Below are 17,444 nucleotides of genomic sequence, written 5' to 3'. Positions count from 1 at the left end.
TTTTATTCATCTTTTCCTTGCTCCACCAAGAAACAAAAAAAAGCTTGTTAACATTTCGGACTTGTCTCTAGGTAAAGAGATGAAGGAATGTATCTCAGACTATGGTAAAATCTTTGCTCTTTAGAAAAAGCTTGTGTTTTTGCTGTACTGATATACAGCTTCATCTACAAAAGGGCATCCGCTACATTCATGCTTTTCGCTCATTTCTAGATTTGAAGTGTATCTGTCACCTACTCACAATGGAGGAAGCCATTTTGTGTCGCATGGCTCTGTGATGTCAGCAATTGTTCGGAACTGGCAATGTGAATATTGAGTCAGCGCACTAAATATTAGCTTTTTCTTTTTTTTTTTTATTCTTTAGATTACAGATACACTTTAAGCTGACCACACAGGAGAAGAAATGACATTTACATTCACCGCTCACTTATATCCTGTATTTCCATTTTCATGTTTATTTAACCTATCTGAAAAGGAGAAGTTTGCTTTTAACACTTATGGCCCATTAGACGGGGTACCTGAAGTGTTAAGAGTTTGCCGTAGTAAAACTTTAAAGTGCAGAAGAGCAGAAGTCGGAGAAGGTTAGCTGAGGACACGGTTGTTTATTTACTCTGCCGGATCCGTGTATGTAGCTCTCCGGATGAGCTGTGTACATTGATTTCTATACACGCAGCTTGTCATGAGAGCTTCATATACCAACGTGGCTATTTAAACAAACATAACAATGTCCTCAGCAGCAGTCCCTGAAGTCTGTCTGGTGGACCGAGCTCTAATGTGTTATTATGGGAAGCTTGTAAAAATTCGCATGTCCAGTGCAGTGGGCCTTAAGTGTTAGAAGTCGACCTCCACTTTAAATGGGTGCTAGGCTACCACTTATGGTATACTGAATTATAATGGTTTTTAACGAGTCCATTATTCTTCTTGGCAGACAAGATTTTAGATGGCTTTTCAAATGTCTCGAAATAAGCATTTTCAATGTACCCAGTAGTAGAAGTAGAGACAATATGGCAATAATGAAACGGCTATTTTATAATATCCTGTTACATCTTAAGTCCTTCGACTACCCAAGTGAAATCCAAAATAACAATATGCAGTATTAGGATCTAGAGAACTATTATATGAGGCCTGTGTATAGATAATAGCAAACAGGTTACGAAAATCCAAGTACTGTTTACTGGTATTAGATTTTAATTTGGAGCTTGAAGCGTTCCGATTCCGCGAACGCCCTATGTGCAGCCTCAAAACATCGACGTAAATCTAATGGCTTTTTGCACGCTTGATTCTTATTGTTGCTACAGTATATGTTGCGTTTTTTTGCTAATGTGTTTTCTTTTTTTCTTTTTTTTTACTTTTTACATACAACTACCTCCACAACTTTTAAACGGCAGCAATGTTAAAGTATACTGTACAAAACAATCTAATCATATGGAATACTCCATCAACGTTTTTGTAGAATGAATCATAATTTTTCATGACCATGGTTTCTTTCCACTAAGACGACATTTGGGTTTTTATAAGAAATGTATATTGTAAATTAAGGGCAAACAATCCTTTTTTTTTGTTTTTGTTTTTGTTTAATCATGGTTGGAACATTCACCAACACTTTCCGTTACAGCTGAAGGTTTCTTCCTGTTGTCACTTTGGCCATTGCAAGTTTTCAGGGGCCAGTGACCACCGTCATACATTTGCCAGCCTGACTTTCCTATGACGAACAAAGCCAGATCTTTCAATACTACCGATAAGTTGACTCCACTATGACATTGTTGTTTATAGATGAGACTGAAACTGAAAGAAGTCCTAATTTCTTCAAGTCAGTGACTGAATGTGACTATTGCATTAGGGGAATAAAGTCAATACATACAAGGAGAACTTTACTGTATGTTTAAAAAGAATTTTGCAGCCAAGACTGCCTTGTATAAATGTGTTTGCACTGAAAAAATAATAAAAAAATCTAATTCTCGGTCTCTGGTTGCTGTAAAGGTCATCCAAATATGGATGCTCTGTTTATATTGTATAGAATTTCATATAAAAGAAAATACAGTTCATGAGATGTCTTCCCTGACGTTACTGATTTCTAACAGCACATTTGTATCATGGTTTTTATTGTGTCGGTGTATCATATTGTAAAGGATGTTTTACCTGTCATGCTTAGCATAATAACTTAAAAGGAAAAAAGTTCACAGGGATTTTTTTGTAAACTTATATTCAAAAGTCCCTTTCTATGTCAATATTGTGTCCATGTTGGTTCTGTAGTGTTGTGTGAAATATCCAACCTTTTTTTGGATTGTGTTACTTTCTAAAATATTAAATAACGTTTTGGTTATATGGTTTAAGTAAACAGACTTTTTGTGCTGCAGACAGCCAGGCCAGAGAGGCCTCCTACATAAGGTGTCTTTTTCTGTAATAATAGAATTATTGACATCTTGTATTTTTAGCCATTATTTATGCAGCGCCAACATATTCTGCAGCTCTGTATAAAGCGTGCACGATCATTGGTTCCTTTATCTAATAGTGCTAGAAACTCATTTCCTTCCGAAAGGCAGTACACATGGCCAAGCAGAACTGCCAAGGAGCAACAACCCCAAGCGGTGCTATTTGCGGGTGGTTGACTGTGGTTTGGCTTACTGAGTCATGTTTCCAAATTTGTTACAATTTTCGGGCAATTATTTTTTCACATAAATGCATGGCTTTTGGGCTGACAATTATTTTTGCTATTAGGTTTAACCAAAAATTTTGCATTGTCTTCTGCAGCTCCTGCATATCACTGTATGTAGACCCTGTAGTCCAAGGGTGGTTTTTAGATGCGATGACTATCTCTCCTGTGCTTTCACACAAGAGCGATAGTCGCTTAGTGAATGGAGGCGGAGCCTGCTGGAGATCTCTTCTGGTAGCCCACCTCCATTCACTACAAACAGTCATTCAAAGCTGAACGACTGCCTGTTTATGCTGAGAAAGAAGTTGCCATTAGTCATTGCAAGCTGAAACCGGACGACTAGCGACTAGTGACAACTTCTCACTCATTACCCTGTTGGGTACTGTGTTTATTTGGGTCAATAGTTTCCTGTAATCGCTTGTTTGAGTAAATATTCAGGCGACGATCCGTACATGTAAAAGTACTAGAGTTGAGCGAACATACTCTGCCAAGCTTGATGCTCGTTCGAGTATTAGCGTACTTGATGGTGCTTGTTACTTGAACAAGCATCAAATCATGTTTGACCCCGCCCCAGTTTTTGGCTCCTCCCCAAGAGAGAACACACACGAACCAAGAAAAAAAAAAAGCTTGGCACCCGGCGTCCCACATTAAAAATGCTTGAGTCTCCCATTGTAGTCAATGGGGTTCGTTACTCGAGTAGAGCCCTCGAATTTTACGAAAAGCTCGACTCGAATAACACGGACCCGAGCATTTGGGTGCTCGCTCCTCTCTAAAAAGTACCCTTGGTCTTAATAGGAGATCCATCAGTGTGCTGGACTGAAGAAGCCCTTATCTCTTCTCCCCTACACTGTTTATCAGCTAATTTGTGACTACAACAAAGATAAACTTTGTTGTGATTATACATTAGGTAATAAGAACGTGCAGGAAACAAGAGATGAAGGCTGAAAACCAAGCTGTCAGACCAGCATACTGATGGATCTCTCATTAAGACTTAGACTGCAGTGTCTCCTATTGAGACTTAGACTGCAGTGTCTATATACATTGATATATAGAGGCTGCAAACAAACTGCAAAATTTTTAATTAAACCCTCTTGCCGAAATGATTGTCTGCCTAAAATACATGCATTTAAGTGAAAAAATTCCATCCCAAATGTGTAACTAGCCTTTAAAGAAGAGCTTCTTAAGCTTTTACTGCTAGGGCCTCACTAGCCAAATCATGGTGATGCCAAGGTCTAACTTGTGTTCGAAGTCCATTCCAAAATTACAAATTCAGCTCAAAGTAATTATTTTTCATTTTTCTTCTGAAACCAGTAAAAGATTAAAATATGAACAAAATGATTCATTTGTTTTGCTGATTCAGATAGGCATGTGCAGTAAGAAAGGTAGCCATGTATTAACTCCTGTCCTGTTTCACCTCACCAGTGAAGTCTGTGTCACAGTTTGAAAAGCACTGCTTAAATGGTCAGACATTAGCAGCGATCCTCCTGGAAGTGGAACTAAATAGACAGTTGTCTTCCTTTTGGATAAGAGCTACTTTCCAAGCGCAGTCCGCATCCTCCTTAAGGCCAGTATCATAGGAAGCCAATATAACCAAAGTATAGTTCCTAGAATGTGAAGCTGTGCTCATAACTAATGCTTCAAAACCAAAGTTGGAGCTGGAGCTAGAAGACCAGACCTTATACAGTAATTGGTGTGAAGACTACCACTGATCGAATTCTTAATCTGCTGCATAGAAAGATAAAAGTAGGTAAAAGAACTGAAAATGGGCCCGCTGACGGTAAATTCACACATCATGTATTTAATGTAGAATTTTGTTTGCAGAAATGGATTATACTGTGGGTTTGCATATCTATACCATGCCCTATCTTTGTCAGAAATGCCATGGGTATTTATTATGGATTGCATTCATTTGCTATGCAAAGAGTGAAATCTGCAGCTATATCCACACCACAATCCACAATGAAATGCAAATTTTAAGGTAGGTTCCACAGCAAAATTTTTATGTGATGTGTAAACACAATCTTAAAGGGAACCTGTTAAGTCGTATGAGAGCTATTAACAAGGATTATGGGCTCACCGCACATGGAATCTAGGGGTGTGTCTTTTATACTAACTCACCTTGCTGCCTTCCCTAGAAATCGGCGCTTGATCTATAAATCAGACTCATTTCTGCAGTCTGTGCATGTGCACTTTGACTACAAAGTAGAGTCTGTCGCGCAGACCGAGTGCCTGTTTACAGGGCTGACAGCAAGGCTGTGGAGCCCAGCAGGGCCGTAACTATAGGGGATGCGGTTTCACCCAGGACAACGAGCCTTAGGGGGCCCATAAGGCTTATCTTCTCCATATAGGTAGCCCAGTACTATGACTAAAGCATTATAGCTTGGGGTCCCGTTACAGAATTTGCATTGGGACCCAGAAGCTTCAAGTTACGCCTCTGGAGCCCAGTAAGTATATAAAACACACCCCTAGATTCCACTTGCCCTGTCCTAGGAGTCCATAAATTTATGCCCCATTTCCACGTTATGACTGTCCGCTAAACAAGCGAGTGACATCACCACTATTTGTTCGCGCTTGTGCAGTTTGTCTAGGCAGGCGGATCATCGCTGAGAATCACTCACTTCTCACTCAGCACTTCGCATTCTATGTAAAACACTGAGCGGGGAGCGATTAGACGCAGCGAGAAGTCGGCGAACCAGTGATGATTTTTATGCGGGTTGAAAGTGAGCGACAAACGAAAAGTTAACGAATAGTGCACAATGGTTTGCTTTTAGATGTAACAATTAGTGTGCATTTTAGTTTGAAAGCATTTCATGCGACAATAATTACGTGTAAATGGGCCATTAGTCTATGGTGCTTGTATGACGTGACAGGTTTCCTTTAACCCACCCTAAAAGTTCACCCATCTCTTCATACTTGTTAGACCCAAAACCTGACATTGCAGCACCTCTATTTTATATTCTGTATATATACATATTAATCATTGTTAAATATGTATACAGATGCAAATCAATGTACGACTTTTTACAAGTCTGTAAAACAATGATTGGGAATGGGAAACCAAGCCAGAAAACCATACACAGATAGCTCTTTCATTTGAGGCCTAATACAAGTACATGTTCAAATGCTGGATCCATCTTCAACCAACATAAAAAAGCAGCGGTATAATTTTTTTCCTGTAGTTTACAGCATGGTCTTGTACATAGTTTATAATATTTCACATTAGTTCCTGGCTCCAGGTGAAATTCCCTATCTCACACACTAAGTGATTACTAATGTCCTAGAGTTGGTGTCAGTATTCATAAATGTGTCTATGTGTTATAATATCTCTCCCTCCACTAGTTTTCTGCATTCAAGTCCTTTCTATTTGTGTCCGGAGGATCAAAGGGATCATTGCAGACCACAAAGTTACCCGTATTTTTCAGTAGCTGTCCTTCCTGAGTGGTAAGTTTCTCAACAGTTACAGACACTACTGCCATAGCCAGGTATAAGGTGAGAAGGGCATTTTTCTCTTACAAAATATTTTACATTTATTTTCTTTATTTTGAAGGAAAATTTAAAGTTCAACAGACATACAAAATAACGGGTTTATATTAATGTTGCTCTGAGAGCTGCCCCCGATTGGTCCCTGCGCTGAGCCAATCAGAGGCAGCACTCACTCACCCATTCATGAATTTATGAATGGGTAAGCGAGAGCTGCCTCTGATTGGTGAGGCTGTGACCAATCAGAGGCAGCTCATTCAGCAGGCGGGGATTTTAAATCCCCGGCTGCTGAATACTACTCAGAGCAGTTCAGGAGAACTGCCGCCGGCCGCGGCTGAACTCCGTCTGCCGGGACCAGGTGAGTATATATTTTTTTTTTCTTTTTACACATTTCTGGATGAATTTCCGGGAAGGGCTTATATTTTTAAGCCCTTCCAGAAAATTCATCGTGAGATCGCCCGCAGCCCATTGCTTTCAATGGAGCCGGCTGTATTGCCGGCTCCATTGAATTCAATGTGCTGGACAGCTCCAGCCCGTTTCTATTGAAACGCGGCTAGGAGCAGTTTTTTTGGGCGATTTTTCGGCCCGGTCACGCGATTTGCGGATGCGCATCCGTCACGCGATCCGCAAATCACGGGAAAAAACGCCCGTGTGACTAAGGCCTTATAACCTATCTGTGATGAGGAATAATGAGTTGTGCGTATGGACACATTAGTTGGAGCACCACATTGTATGTGACCAGCAATTTGGTTGAGCAGCACCTGTTCGTCAGAATGATTCTTCACATCCTTCTTTGACCCATTTTATTAAAGAGTTGTTTGCATCCACAGGATCCCTTTTCAATTAATATTTTTTCTTGATTGCTCATTTTTACTTTACTCTCAACACCATGACACAAGAAAACTCCATAAGATTGGCAGTTTTGTGAAATACTGACCCTAGCTAGTCTAGCACAGATGACCAAGACTTGTTCACTTAGAATGGGGAAAATAGAGCAATACGTGTGACTTTGAGTTCATACTGAAACCGTGATCAATGAAAAACTTCCTCACTTGATTTTATGCTGTACTCCGGGGTCACATGTCAAATTTACATACAGGGAAGCCCCAATTGTGAAACGGCCAAGGGCTCTAATAAAGTGGGCCATTCAGGAACCAGTAGATTAAGGCCCAATGCACATGGGCGTATTTGCATTGCGAAATCCGGAGCGGGCGTCCACCTCCAGATTCTGCAGCAAATATTGCCCATAGACATGCTATGGAAAATCACTTCTCCATGTCCACAAGGGGAAATCAATTGCGATTTTCCACTAGCGGAGGGAAAATCACAGCATGTTCTATTCCAGCGCTGATGGCTTCCATTGAAGTCAATGGAAGCCCTCCGATCCGAGCCCCTTCCGCAATGACATTGCGGAAGGGTCATGGCTTCCACGCCATCGCCTAGCAATGGCGTGGCATTTTCGGTACTGCGCATGTGAGCTGGCACATCCACAATACAGAAGAGACGACTGCGGACAGGTATGCAGGCGTCACCGGCTGGGCACAGAGTCAGATTCTGCTGCGGAATGCGACCCGGCTGTGTGCATTCAGCCATATACTATCAAAGAACAACTCTTGCTCTGTCCAGGTATTGTATGATGGCTCATTTATAAAGTAAGAACCAGATTGGATTCCATCTGTTACAAGCCATTCCCAAAGCTTGCTGGTCATAGCATTTAGAGAACATATCTACAATCTGCTGTCCCACACAGACGAACCACATGTATGCTGCTTGTGTTAACCACACAGAATTGATTAAAACCCAGCAGTATAGATGATGATATGACAATTTCTGCTGCTGGAAGCCTGCATAGGATTGCGTTAACAAATGCAATCCTATGCAGACGTCCGCGATTTGGCCGCGCGAAATATCGCGCGGCAAACAAATCGCGGCGTGCTCAGCCCCGCACAGAAATGTCACTCACCCGCCGCCGGCTCTGGTCTGCACATGCGCCGGCTGCGCGGTAAGCCGGCACATCAAACAGCCGGAGCCGGCGGGCGCGGGTGAATACGCACTGGTCCCTGCAGGCGCTCGGGTCGGGTCCCGCGGCGAGAATCCTCACCACCGGATCCAACCCGCCCGTCTGCAGGCGGCCTTATTCTATAAATTAATAAGACTTATAAGATCATAGAAGTTGGCAGATGTGTCAGATGCCTCCTGCCTTCTATCGATATACACTGACCACTTGCTGGAACCATGCTTATTGGTGGAAGCGAGACATCCCAGGATGGACATGCACATATTTTGTTACATTTTGAAGTTCCTTAATCTGGATCAGTATGGTGGCATCACCTACACATTTTGGAAAATATATAAATATAATTTGAGATGAGCGAGCACCCAAATGCTCGGGTCCGCGTTATTCGAGTCGAGCTCTTCGTAAAATTCAAGAGCTCTACCCGAGTAACGAACCCCATTGACTACACTGGGAGACTGGAGCATTTTTGTATGTGGGACGCCGGGTCCCGAGCTTTTTCTTTTTTTTTTTCCTTGGTTCGTGTCTCTCCCTCCCTCTCCCTCCCCCTCTCTCCCCCTCTCTCTCCTTTCCTGCCAGACCAAAAATTTTCGAATGGCGTGCTGCGGTGGGGAGGGGCCAAAGCAGGCACGTCACAGCGGGGAGGAGCCAAAAGCTGGCGAGGGGTCGAACACGATCGAGTAGGCTAATACTCGAAGTACAGAGTACGTTCGCTCAACTCTAAATATAATTTTACAATTGTTATTAAACATATTTCATTTGTGCTCCCTTCTCTGAACTAAAGAAGAAAGTTTTTGGTGGAAGCAGTATAGCCTGTAGAAAACAAGGAACCATTTATGAGGTTAGGTGCATGCTGCATTCTTCAACCATCGTTCTGTAATTTCCGCCTCGTCCTTTCTCTCCAAAATCTTGTAACAAATGGAGGAAATTGTACAGATAAAGCTGTCGATCAAGGTAAAGTGACCCCTGTGTTAGCTGTAACAATGGGGTATTACTAAGTGTAAGAAATTCATATGGAGTGATTAATTTAAAGCTAATTTATTGTACTTCTGTAACTTTCCCTGGAGCAGTGATTACTTCCCTAAGATAATGATACTTCCTGCCCTTAGCTCCTCTCACTAGCAAGTTAGACTCTGCAATCACAAAAATTAATGAAGTAACATGTAATGATTAAAAATAAGTGAAACTAAAATAATGAGACCATTAATTTAACTTTTGTAACTTGGAGACAGAGTACTTGGCTTCCAAAAGACATTTTGCTGAGAATGTTAGAGATGTGCATAGTCCACTTGGATAAACAAGATGTTGCCACATAATGTCTAAGGGCCCATTTACACACAAAGATGATTGCTCTAAAGATGGCTTTTGAGCGATCATTTTGCATAAACTACTACTTGGTATTAATGCCTATTAGTACCAATTAGTAGCCTGTGAGACGCCAGGAGCTAGTTTCAGACCACCCGCTGTTCTCTGAATAAATTCCCTTTGTTCTGCCACAGGGCTGACAGCTGAGAACAGCTGAATCAATATAATCAGCGGTTATCAGCAGTCCCCGGGCAGAACACAGAGTACGGTCCGTCTTATCAGCCGTTCTGCCGAACGATGGATTTCATGCCGAACTGAAATTCATCATTCGGCAGAAGAGTGAAAGATGGGCACATTTACACTCAATGATTATCACTCAAAAGATGGCTTTTAAGTGGATTTTGAGCAATAATCGTTGTGTGTAAAATGGCCTTAAGACAATATAGGCTTCATATTGCTCTGTAAGCATTATAGGCCTGAAATTGTGGCTTTTAAATGGCTTAAAAATCAATAATATAGTTAAACACATAATTGAAAGTCAGCCATGTCCATCAGTGTATTTGTATGCATTAATTAATTTCACCTGACACTGAAGGTCCAGCAATGGTGAAGAGCAAGTTGTTATTTTTCTTGAAACTTTTAAGACTAATGGTCCATTCACACACACAGATGATTGCTCAAAATTCGTCAAACAGTTTTGAGCGATCATTTTGCATTAGATGCTAATGTATTAATCATAACATTAGAAGCTAAGTAGCTTCATATGCATGTATTTAAAGAACAGCGGGTGGTCTGTTCTCTAAATACATTGCTATTGTTCTCCAGTGTGGCAGCTGCTGAAAGAATGTTATCAGCACTGCCTGTGGAGAACTCAGCATGCGGTCCCTCTTATCAGAGACTATGGACTTTTTTGTGAAGCTAAGCTCAGTGATGGACGAAAAGTGCACAGTAAGTGCAGGATGGGCACACATTTACTCACAATGATTATCGCTCAAAAAATGGCTTTTGAGCGAAGTTTTAGCAATCAGCGTTGTGTGTAAATTTACCTTAAAGCAAGTATTCAGTCAGCAGCTCAAAAATTGCATGTAAGGTATTACCTACTGGGGATGATTAGCTACTATTTATTTTGCTTCTTTTGCCACGTTTTAGCTGAGCTCTATTAGGGCAGAGAATAATCTGTGACTACATCAGGTATAGTACTGGTTTCTTTTAAGACCTTATGGCCTCCCTCACTCTCCAAGGCTCAAGTGTGAGAGCACACCTTGTTCCTATTACACCCCAGCCCTGGATCAACAACCATTCTTCAATAATCTAGTATTAATAACTCTTTAATATTGTCTAAATAGACCTTTGTATGGGTATGTTTGCATGTGGCAGATTCGGTGCAATTTTTTTGTACAAATTTTCTGTAATGGAAAAATCCATGTCAAAATCAGCATCAAAATCCACACCATTTGATGGGGATTTAGATGTGGATCTGCAGAAGAGTTCACCCCTTCAATCACCATTTCTGGTGTAGATCCACATCAAAATCCATACCAAATGGTGTGGATTTTGATGCTGATTTTGACATGGATTTTTCCATTGCAGAAAAACCACACCAAATCTGTTGTGTGTGAATGTACCCTTAAAGACCTTTAACAAATCCACCATCAGAATATTCTGTGGAAAGAATTTCATAGTCTCACTGCTTTAACAGTAAAGAAATTTTGCCTATGAGGCTGGCAATACTTCTTATATACTCCACTCTCAAGTGGCTCCTAGAGTCCAGTCCATGAGGTCCACAAGGATAAGAGGCCCTGGAAAATTGCCATTTTTTTCTCACAGACTAGACTCTGAGTCCGCTTTCGCATGACCGAAAAAATTGTGCTACATTTGTGCATTGCGAGACTCACACATCTTGCCCAAATATGAACCCCATTCTTTTGAATAGAGTCATATACATCAGCATTTTTTTTTCTGCACCGCATTGCGGCATCCTATATTGTAGCGTTACTCAGAGCTCATTGCCCATTGTTTTCAATAGATCAGGAAAACGCAGAAAAATATGAACCTGTTTATTTTTTTTTCCAGATGTAAAAAACGGATGATATGCAAAAGAAAAAAAGGGACAAACAGACAACATATTGAAATCCTACAGAACTGTGCACAGAAAAAAATGTCAGTTTTTTACAGATCTATCGCATACAAATTTGTATCTGCTCATGTGAATTCAGTCTTAATGGCACACACATGGATTCTCTCTTTGGTGTTCTTTCATTCCTTGAGGGTCAGGAAAGGTATAGTTTCTCCATTGGGGAAGCAACCAGGTGTGAGGAGACTTATGGGGCCATGCATGCTCCTCTGGGAAATATGCAAATGGGAAAATTGATCGATACAGCACCACCTATTGGAAGGCAGCATTCCTGCAAGTAAAATTCAGATCTTTTAACAAGCCTAGTAACAATGACTGGGGATACAAGCCAAAGCAAGAATCTTCTCTGGAGGGAAAAGATAACCATACATAGGCAGACTGTTTTGGTGTGATTGCCCCTCATTATTGTTCAGTAGGTTTCTGTCTTGGCTAGTGAGGAGCATGCATAGTCATATAGGCTTCATCACACTTTCTAGGTGCTCTCCCTAAGGAGAAACGATACCCTTCCCAACCCACATCTGTAGGCCTCTCACTAGCTACTCAAACATACTACACACTGATGAGGAGCAATCACCCCAAAACAGTCTGTCTGTACAAGGTTATCTATTCCTTCTGGAGAAGATTCTGTCTTTGGCTTATATTCTCAATCATTGTTACAAGGCTTGTTAAGAGGTCTGACATTGATTGCAGGAATGCTGCCTTCCAATAGGTGGTGCTGTAGAAGCATTGTTCCATCTTCCCATTTGCATTCATTCCTTGTGCTAGGTGCTACCATAGGCTCTTCTACTAGTTATAACACAGTATATACATTTTGCCCAGAGTGTTTTTCTAACGACCAGGTTTTTAATTCAGAATAGAATTGACTCTTTTTTTTTAACTTATTTTGTTCCAAATGAAAGTTTAGGATTTACAAGAAGTTGTACAAGTAAACAGAACATTCACTTTTGTTGCATCTCAACATCCACTGTCTGTTTAAAATAAGATAACACTTCTAAAAATGTCAGAGGAGGAGCAGAAACCTCTATAATGAGGACTTACGTGGTATAGTCACCTCCAGCAATTACCTTTCTTCCGCTCTGCCACTGTAGCCGTAGGTCCTTCATTTTCCTTTTTTTTTTTCTTTTCCCTGTCATAATAAAAATGTGTTGAGGCTGGGAGATATATTTCTAAGATGATTTGCTTCTGCAGTATCACATATATTGACAACCAGAGGGATCTGTGATGTGTTACAAAGCTTTTTGACAGGAAAGGAGGTGAAATAAAGTTGAAATCCAGATCTGTTCTGCTGAGTGAGTTTATAAGAGCAATTAGTGACTGGCAAGTCAGGTAATAAGGCAGTAAGAGTTCACAGAAAGTTTACAAGCTTCAGAAGATTTATCATTTATGATGAGACAATCTGGAAGACTTTCTACTTTGCATTGCTAGTGTTTCTAGCTGACTGTAGCAGTTATGTTTAATTTAGGTATCTTTATCTAATTTCCTTTGATAAAACATTGATGAAACACTGAAATGCCTCTGTACTAAATGTGACGTTCGTTCTTATAAGGGCTTTCTTATTCTGACAAGCAGTCAATGATAGAGTAGGGTTGTTGTAGTATAACGATACACGCCACATATAGCATAAATGTCACAACAAATAAATAGCACTGCAAAATATGAAGAGCAACGGAAATAATTAATGAGAATCTGGATACATCAGAGAGTGACTCCCTTCTGTTCTATGAAAGAGGAAAAAATCTTCTGTATTACTTATTGATTACTTCTGTGGTAAGCGGTGTCCTTAAAGAGCTAACAAAACCCCCCACTGAGATAGATATTAATGAGTCTTCGGAGACACGGAGTTTTCTGTAATGGAATACTTTATTCAGTTGGGTCGTTAAGGTCAATGCATTATAAAGTTTTTATATTAGTTGGCATGAACATGTAGCTCGGGCCGAATATGGGGGATTTGGTTTCTCTTGGGTAGATTAAGTAATAAAATGTTCTTGTGTAATGAAGTGTTTGGGAACTTTATGAATGGAAATGGTGCTGTAAACTGGCATTCTTCCCTCACATAAATCAATGATGTCAGGACTGAAAGAAGATGAAGTTTTCAACTTGCAACTAGTTTCAAATTGGCTCTGTTTCATTCTAGATTGTAATAATATATGTATGCTGGCCCCACCGTGAGGACAAGTAATTATCCTGGCTTTAAGAGGAAATTTAGTGCCACATGGGATGTGTACTGTACAGTGGATTTGTGATGTAGCTTCAGTATGGGGTACCAAACCTATTTCAATGTTCACATCTGCATTCGGACGGTGAAGGTTCCACCACAGATCCAGCATAAAATGCCAAACAAAAAACTCCTGCATGAAGGATTTTTTCATCTATTAAAATGCCAGATGGCCAAACAGTAACCAAATAGATCCTGTTATAGTCAATGGGATCCATTTAGAGCCGTTTGGTTCCATTACAAAATGGGTCAGTTCCGCCGGGAGATTCCCCTTCCCTGCTCCTTTAACAAAGCAAGAAAACGGAATCCATAAACACAAATGTGAACCTAGCCTGAGGCCTCCCTCACATGGATCGCGGTATAACGCTCCAATTTTTTTCAATGGGACCACTCAGACTGCAGCTCAATCGCAGAGATCTTTTCAGCGCCGTGATTTCCGAGCGGCGTCTGTTCTATTTTTGAGGGTTTGGTGCTCTTCATCAATGATGAGGAGTGCTAAAAGCCGGCGTCAGTCCCAGCATCGAAAGTAAATTGCAGTGCTTACCACAACTCATGTGTGAGGGAGGCCTTATGAGCTAAATACACCAGCAGCACATATCTCATGACAGGGAGAGTGATTGGTGAGTGGAACAGGTTACCACAGGAGGTGGTGAGTTCTCCTTCAATGGAAGTGCTCAAACAGAGGCTGGACAAATATCTGTCTGGGATGATTTGGTAATTGTTTTCAATTGGACCACTCAGACAGCTGCTCGATCAATGATGAAGTATGCTAAACACCACTGTCTGCCGCAACTCCCTGCGGCCCAAAGTGAGAGGTAAATTGTGGCATTTACCGCAACACATGCGTGAGAGAGGCCTACCTGTCATGTTGTTTTAGGACACACCTGGCAGTATGTGCTATCTTTCTTGCCTAAGGCATTAAGGCATTCTGTGACTCAATATGCTACACACTAAAAAAGATGGACATTATATGAATGTTTCACATATTCAGCATGAATTAGGGCTCATGTACAACAGCACACGGAGTCCCTGTGGCTCTTTACTACAAATCATAGTCATGCATTGTATGCTGCTGTATAGTGCTGACGCACATCATTGTATTATAGATTATGCTATAGAAGCTGTAGAATATCTACATAATGAATCAGAGAAGAAATATAGCATGCTTTTCCATTGGATTCTGTATATATTGAAAGCATGTGGAGGTAGTTGAATAGAGTTGCGTTGCAGTTACCTGCACAATGGATTAACTGGAACACAGCTGACAAAATAAATAGGGCTGCTAGCAATTTACCATCACTTTCCATTGTGGGAATAACCATTTGAAAGGGTTTTCAGGGACTTTAATGTTGATGAACTGTCTTTATTGAGTGCACAGCATAATCAGATAAATCAGGTGTGTGGGAAGATGAGGCAGCTGGAGTATTGCCCTGGGTACAGTCAGATATGGAGGGGGGAGACGGGACATGGCTCTCTGGAAGTCCACCCTTCCACCTCCCTCTTCTCTTTGATAAGTTACAACAGCCAGAGATTTTTACCAGCTGTAGTAACTTGATTCAGGCATCAGCTTTGTCAGGATGGACAGAGGAGGAAGTGCAGAGAGCAGCTCAGACAGGAAACGGTCTCCTCTGCAAGGGAGGTAATTATGTATAATGTGTATGCATTAATATTTAATGTATTGCATGTGCATGTGTTTATGGAGCACTTGATACCACCAAAACTGTACGTACCCTCCTGTACTTGCATTAGTTCTATGTGAACTGAATGGTGCGACCCTTTGTTATTGTTCATGGACTATAGGTGTCTTGCCATGACTGGGACTGTCATGATTGCCACTGTTGGCTTGGTTGTGCACTATTTGCTATGCTATGTGCTACTAATATTTATTTAAAGGTAATATGGAGTCTAAGCAACTGGCAGTTATGTGATAATGTATGCAACTGGTCCTGAGGCACAGCTGTAGATGCTGAGGTTAGTGTTACACAGGCTCCATCAATACTCCATGACTATAATTGGGGCTATTTTGTGAGCCTTATGATTGTTGTTGCAATGTAGTGGCAAGAAGAGGGCTGCAGCATCAGTGAGGGTAACTGTCATATCTTCTATGTTGTGTCCGTGACTAGAGAAATGCTCGGCCACAGGTAATTCTGTCACGGACACGACATAGAAAGTATAAAAGTTATGATACTAAAAGGCCATTTCAAGTCACAAAGCCATAGAAGAATTTGGGAATATAAATTCATAACAACGTTTGGCACTTTTAATAGAGGGTTACATTATTCACAAGGATTTATGCGTGAATGGAAGATATGAGACATCTATAGCACAGATAACATTACTGGCCTGGTGACCTCCCACCCCACCCCCCACCCCAACACTAATTTCAGGACAGTAAAACATTCACTCCTTTTGTCAGTGATTTTCTAAATATGTTTGTATTTCTGTGGTAGTATTCACTAATTCAGGGACAATAAAACCTTCACTCCCTTATCAGTGACTATTCTTATTCACATCCATGTATGTGCTTTGTCATAAGTATGTGTGTATAAATATGCAAGCCCCTTCAGATCCATTTCATTTTGCTTTGATGAAGGACTCTGAGTAAGTCTGAAAGCTCGCATTTCCATCATGTATTTTTGTTAGCCGTTAAAAGGTATCATATCTACAAGATTACTTGGTTTCTCTTGCTGGGAACAATCACACTTTGCACTACTGGCTAACACTGCACCAAACCTTTTTCATTATAGCAAAGAGATCGCAATCATTTATCTGTGTGCCATACTAAGACTGTTTTATTGTTACCTGCAACTGCCAAGCTAAGTGCCCTCATGGAGAAACGGTAACTGCAGAGACTATAACCAAATATTAGCACAGGGGATAAAAAGGAATTCTCTAAAATTTTAAAATTGACATATGCTTTCTAGCCATTTTCTTAGTAAATGTAGAAGTAATATATTGCTTCTAGGTGTGAATATAGCTTTTAGTTGCATACACATGGTTCACAGAGACACCTAGACCCATATTGTAGTCTACTGACTCCATGCGGCTTTTCTATGCACCTCTGTGTGCTACAGTATTCCATATATTCACATATGGCTTGCATTTGTTGCAGATCACTGTGGGGTTTTCAACATAGCCCAGAATACAGAGACTCAGCAGCGCCCTATAAAACACCATGAGCAGTGTATTCATTATCTGAAGAAGAGGAAAGTTGGTCCATCAGTGAGCATGAGGTTGTATACTGCATCGGACAGCTGCTTTACATACCTAGGACTCATGCTCAAGCCTTGTACAAGTGGCAAGCATACTGGACCTACCAGTCAGTGGTAGGGTTGTATCTTGTCTCCACCAGAAAAAATGGGTGGAGACCTGCCAAGTGACACTGATGCCTTGTCAATGCCCCAAAACTTCTGATCGGCTGACAAGGGGCCAGAGCTTTCCTGGGGCTACTGATTGGCTGACAAGAGGCCAGAGATTTCCTGGGCCAGAACTTCTCTGTGGTCCCCAGCAGCTGGTCCTTCTGCAGCCGATGGTGCCTCAGTGCTGATTCGACATGCCTGACATGAGGGGAAAGGGTGAGATGAAGGAGCACACTGGGGAAAGTGTGAGCTGCAAAGCTGAGGCAGAACAGCGGCATGTGTAAGAG

This window comes from Eleutherodactylus coqui, chromosome 7 (assembly GCF_035609145.1).
Source record: "Eleutherodactylus coqui strain aEleCoq1 chromosome 7, aEleCoq1.hap1, whole genome shotgun sequence".
Taxonomy (NCBI): domain Eukaryota; kingdom Metazoa; phylum Chordata; class Amphibia; order Anura; family Eleutherodactylidae; genus Eleutherodactylus; species Eleutherodactylus coqui.
The sequence above is the reverse complement of the archived record's forward strand: the minus strand, read 5'-3'. Positions refer to the sequence as shown.